Source organism: Amia ocellicauda, chromosome 10 (assembly GCF_036373705.1).
Source record: "Amia ocellicauda isolate fAmiCal2 chromosome 10, fAmiCal2.hap1, whole genome shotgun sequence".
Lineage (NCBI taxonomy): Eukaryota > Metazoa > Chordata > Actinopteri > Amiiformes > Amiidae > Amia > Amia ocellicauda.
In genome coordinates, this window is record NC_089859.1 from 43,985,255 (window position 1) to 43,991,037 (window position 5,783).

Consider the following 5,783-nt stretch of genomic DNA (forward strand, 5'->3'; position numbering starts at 1 on the left):
TATATAATCAAAGCTATCAGACTATAGCAGCCGGTGTATGAAGACACATACGATTATACAGCAGTATTTGGCAGCTTCGCAAGACCTAATTTGAAACGTTGTTGGTAAGTTAGATAATTAGTGGGGACCCTCTATTTGCAGTTCTTCCCCTCCATAATTGCTAAAATAAAGTTTTACTGACATTTTATTGACCCTACCACTGCATAGGGCACATCTGTAACATGAACGCTACTGAATGGCACATACATTGAAAACTACGGAGAACTGAGACAAATCCACTTTACACTTCATAAATAATCTTAAAACGTTTCCAACCAAGGCAACACCCACTTGAAATACGTTCATTCTCATTTTTGGTAAACAAAAAGAGAGATTGTTACATATGTTCCCTATGATGCATCTACAGAGAGAGAGAGACAGACAGACACTAACTCTCTCTCTCTCTCAGCTGGGAGTGTGTGGGAGGGGTCTGCAGTGAGCGGGAGTGCTGCTGAGAGCTCTGTCCTTTGGCTGCGTTTTTTTGTTGCTTTACTTTTTTCAGTTTGTTTATTTTGTCTTCTGTTTTCAGTGCTTTTCTTATTGTGGGGGAACAGGGGAGGGGAGGGGGGAGTACCGGTAGTTCTTCCCGGGTCGGGGGGTCGGACCCCCTGAATGCGTCTTTTGAAAAACTGACCCGACGCCATGGAGTCAAGATCGCTCCGGTGCAGTTCTGCCCCCTAGAGCAGTGTGTGTTAGCGGTTGGGGAGGTAGCAGGGTGTGAAAATATCAAGTCTGCTGCCATTGTTATCTTCTTAAAAAACACTGATCTGCTCAATCAGCTAGTGGCTAATGGCACAGTGTTAGACGACACTTTCACCCCGGTGTTGCCGCTCGCTGCTCCTGCCCGGAAGGTAACGCTGTCTAACGTCCCTCCGTTCATCCGCACCGGCTCGGGCAGCTGATGTCCGGCATTAAGAGGGTCCCGCTGGGCTGCAAAGCCCCGCAACTGAAACACGTCGTGTCCTTCCGAAGGCAGCTGTATATGATCCTCAATAACATCAATGAGGATCTTAATGTCTCCGAAGTTGGATCTCTCTTGCTGCCACCACCACGAAGATTGCTCTTTAGTAATGTTGGAAAGTCAAAGACAGCAACCGTCAGGGTTCTTGCATATGACGTATTCGTGCTGCACCTCTCTGCAAGGATCCAGGACAGTTTGTCAATGTAAACTCCAGTGCCTGGGAATATTTCCACCTAAAAGACAATGGTAAATAAAAAACAAGTTTATCCCCAAACTATTCTTATATTATGTTAAGTGGAATACATTATCAGTAAGGCTGTGATTTTGTTACAGAAATGTGTTATTAAAGACCACAGTATGTCTCAATTCTAAGTGTATTAATTTACAGACATAATAAAGTCAGTGAATCTGTGACACCCATAATTCAATTACATTCTTATTATCAACTATAACTATGAATATAACTGATAATGTAGCATCATTAGATTGTTTACAACCAATATTTGTTTTCAATATATATATTTTTACCTTGTCTTTGTAATATTGTAGACCAAGAGTGTTATACCTGTTTTGGTGATTCTTTGTCAGATTCAGAACAATTTGCTGTGGGGCTGTCAGAACCACTTGATGGTGACACACTTTTGTCTTCATTGCTGATAAATGTGGCTTTTGTTACATTTTTTTTCAGATTGTCCAAAAGGTCTGGAATCTCTGGAGAAAAAAACCTTAGTATTAAATGATAATCATTTCTAGTAATATATTTAATACAAAGTGAAAACAAAACCATCAATGCCTGCAATTATACTTGAGAGACTTGCTCTATGTTATTGGCAAACTGACCTTTTTGTGGGTCATTAACATTAGCTACGAAAAAAATAAAAGAGATAAAATACAAGAATTACCAGGTCTAATGTAATGCATATAGTCATTAATGTAGGATTATGAAGTTATGTTGAAAAACTTTATTTAATAATCAGTATTATTAAACTATTAGACAGTGCACATTAAGAGTCTGTATTGTGGTTCTAGATTACTTCAGTATGATCAACTATAATACATTACTCTGGAATCTAAATTACTGAAGAATAACATTTATCAAGGTAAGGAATTATTTGCTATAAATAAAAAAACTTACCATCAACCATACGGTTTCGAAGACATTGGTTTTCATTTTTAAGTCTTGTGTTTTCCTTTTCGAGCTGCTTAACGTTTTGCTGTAGCTCAACTTCACTGGACTCTTTAAATGTCTGTAGAATATGACGGGATCTAATTCTTGAAGCTCCATCGGTTTTCTTTCTTATTTTGTGCTGTATTCAGAGAGAAAAAGAGTTTAAAATGAATATATATATATATGAAAATGATTTAAAAAAAACAATCCTGCAATACATTTATTTAATATTTGCAGTAATTATCTCACCGGTAACTGTGGTTCATCAAGGTCACTATCATCTGAAATTTGAAGTTTTTTGTTTGGTTTAGGTACTCTCTTCATTTTAGGACAGGGCATTTTTGTTAGGTCATTAAGTTTTCTTCTTAGTTCGCCTCCTTTTCCTAAAATAAAAATAAAATAAATAAAACCCTGCATTATGTCCACAGATATTTGGGGATTATATTTATTTGTCATAAAAATACTGTGCTTTGACCATACAAATTAAGATGAACAGCCAACACTGAATCAAAACTGAAGTTAAATTATATCTGGTTTAATTTATTTTGTGATTTGGGGGATTTTATTGTAAAGCACAACACACAATAAATCGTTCTTACAAATGCCAGTCAAGTATGACGAGTTTTAGCGCCCTCACCACCACCTACCATGTTATAAGAGTATGTTAGAAGTACAACACATTAATAACTTAAACATTCATTTCAAATATACTGTGATTGTATATATCAAATAGCATGTAAAGACTTTAATGTTTTTTTTTTAAATAAACATTGTTACCAGTCATAATGATCTGCGCTTCATGGACAGGCCATCCACCTTTTGGAGGTTTGTTCGTGTCTCTCCACTCTGCTCTGAAGTTTCGAGTCGTCTCTTCGTCATCATCAGCAATGCTGAATAAATCAAAATTGCGAAAGCAAGCAGTGGGAATCACGCTGTAAGAGTCTTTGTCGACCCCGCTTTCCCACTTCACCAACGCGTGCATCACCGCCATACTACCTTCACCTTCTCGTCCGTTTTTTCTGCGCCTTTTTCCCCCGACAAGTCACGGCACAAAAAACAGTCCCGCTCTGCATTCTGGTACTTGGCGTTCTTAATAACACCAACAGGGTGTAATCGCATAGACCACTCGAGTATAAAGTACTACATATCCCATCAGTTACAGTTTTTTTTCATCTTCTGAAACTGCAATTTAGCACTTTCAACTGTTTCTTAGTGATTCCTAGAATTACTAACCGGTATTGTAGTCAATGTGTTTATAACCTTTTTTGTTTAACGATTTGTGTGTTATCCTATGTGATCCCATGGTCTTTGATTTGGTCACGGAAGTGATTTGTCTTTGATTTGTTGATATAGAGTTGAATTTTAATTAGTTTTTCCCTTTTGTATAATTAGTGTAGTGCTACATTTAGTCTTTGTTTTTAAATAAATTTGACAATTTATATCTTTGGAATTGGTGTCTGCGTCCAATTATTACAGAAATTGAGTTCTACAAGACTCCAGGATTCGTGATAAGGTGATACTATGAATTCACTTCTTTAATTGAAATTTAAAAGTGTACCTTACGCTACATATATATATATATATATATGTATGTATGTATGTATGTATGTATGTCCAATTGCTTTGACAATACAAATGAATAGAATTGAGAGGGAGAGAGAGAGAGAGACAGACAGACAGACTGACAAACAGAAAAACAGACAGACATAGACACACACACACACACACACAGAGCCAGCCAGCCAGCCAGCTCAGCGATGACATCACGAGCCTCTCTCAGCTGACTGCTATGACATCACAGAGCACGTACATTCCGTTGCTTGCCGTCTGTCAACCACTCAGTCACTGCCAGCCAGACTGGCTGGCTGGCTGGATGGGGGGGCTGCTTGCTGCTGCTGCGTACCTTAGCAAGCTTATTTGCTTGACCGGCCTTCCTACTCCTCTGCCCACATGCCCACCTATGCCCGATCTGCTGTTCACCTGGATCACAGCTCTGCCCCAACAAGGCAGATCCTCCCAAAAATGGTACAAACTCACCCACGATCCCCTCCACGGAAAGCTTTAGCAAAAGGCAAAAGCGTTATACGTAATGAAGAGGAACCCGAGTCCAAGACGCATCCGACCAGCCATACATATTTGTGTGTATTAAAGATCACATTTTCTTACATTTAGTTTTTCTGTACTTTATTACATCTTATTGTGATTTATAAATGTATTGTTTCTTTTCCATATGTATGTATGTATGTATGTATGTATGTGTGTGTGTGTGTGTGTGTCTGTCTCTGTGTGAAAGTTAGTGTGTGTGTCTGTACGTGTGTGTGCCTGTCTCTGTGTGAAAGTGAGTGTGTGTGTGTGTGTTTATGTCTGTCTGTGAAAGTGTGTGTGTGTGGGTGTGAGTGTCTGTCTGTCTGTCTGTCATTTAACTCGCACATCTGTGAGGGCAACATTTTTGCAGAAGAGATGTACACATTTTGGAGCAACATATGCTGCCATCCAGACATCATCTTTTCCAGTGACGTCCCTGCATTTTCAAAAAGATCACATTTTATTACATTTTGTTTATCTGTACTTTATTACATCTTATTGTGATTTATACTTGTAATGTTTCTTTTCCATATATATGTATGTACAGTGGGGGAAAAAAGTATTTGATCCCCTGCTGATTTTGTACGTTTGCCCACTGACAAAGAAATGATCAGTCTATAATTTTAATGGTAGGTGTATTTTAACAGTGAGAGACAGAATAACAGCCAAAAAATCCAGAAAAATGCATTTCAAAAAAGTTATAAATTGATTTGCATGTTAATGAGGGAAATAAGTATTTGACCCATTTTCAATGCCCTGGCTTAGGGAAGGAGGTTCTCACCCATGATTTGACGGTACATGGCCCCGTCCATCGTCCCTTTGATGCGGTGCAGTTGTCCTGTCCCCTTAGCAGAAAAACAGCCCCAAAGCATAATGTTTCCACCTCCTTGTTTGATGGTGGGAATGGTGTTCTTGGGGTCATTCCTCCTCCTCCAAACACGGCGAGTTGAGTTGATGGCAAAGAGCTTGATTTTGGTCTCATCTGAGACCACTTTCACCCAGTTCTCCTCTGAATCATTCAGATGTTCATTGGCAAACTTCAGACGGGTCTGTACATGTGCTTTCTTGAGCAGGGGGACCTTGCGGGCGCTGCAGGATTTCAGTCCTTCATGGCGTAGTGTGTTACCAATTGTTTTCTTGTTGACTATGGTCCCAGCTACCTTGAGATCATTAACAAGATCCTCCCATGTAGTTCTGGGCTGATTCCTCACCGTTCTCATGATCATTGAAACTCCACGAGGTGAGATCTTGCATGGAGCCCCAGACTGAGGGAGACTGACAGTTATTTTGTGTTTCTTCCATTTGCGAATAATCGCACCAACTGTTGTCACCTTCTCACCAAGCTGCTTGGTGATGGTCTTGTAGCCCATTCCAGCCTTGTGTAGGTCTACAATCTTGTCCCTGACATCCTTGGACAGCTCTTTGGTCTTGGCCATGGTGGAGAGTTTGGAATCTGATTGATTGATTGCTTCTGTGGACAGGTGTCTTTTATACAGGTAACGAGCTGAGATTAGGAGCACTCCCTTTAAG

The 5,783-nt window shown here is 39.6% G+C and overlaps 1 non-coding gene across 1 annotated transcript; it reads right to left on the reverse strand.

Moving 5' to 3' along the window:
• Nucleotides 1-4,162: 4,162 nt before the first annotated feature.
• On the reverse strand, nt 4,163-4,277 carry LOC136762279 (U5 spliceosomal RNA). The gene has a single exon (XR_010820484.1). It is a non-coding gene; the product is annotated as a U5 spliceosomal RNA (small nuclear RNA).
• Between the last annotated feature and the right edge of the window lie 1,506 nt (nt 4,278-5,783).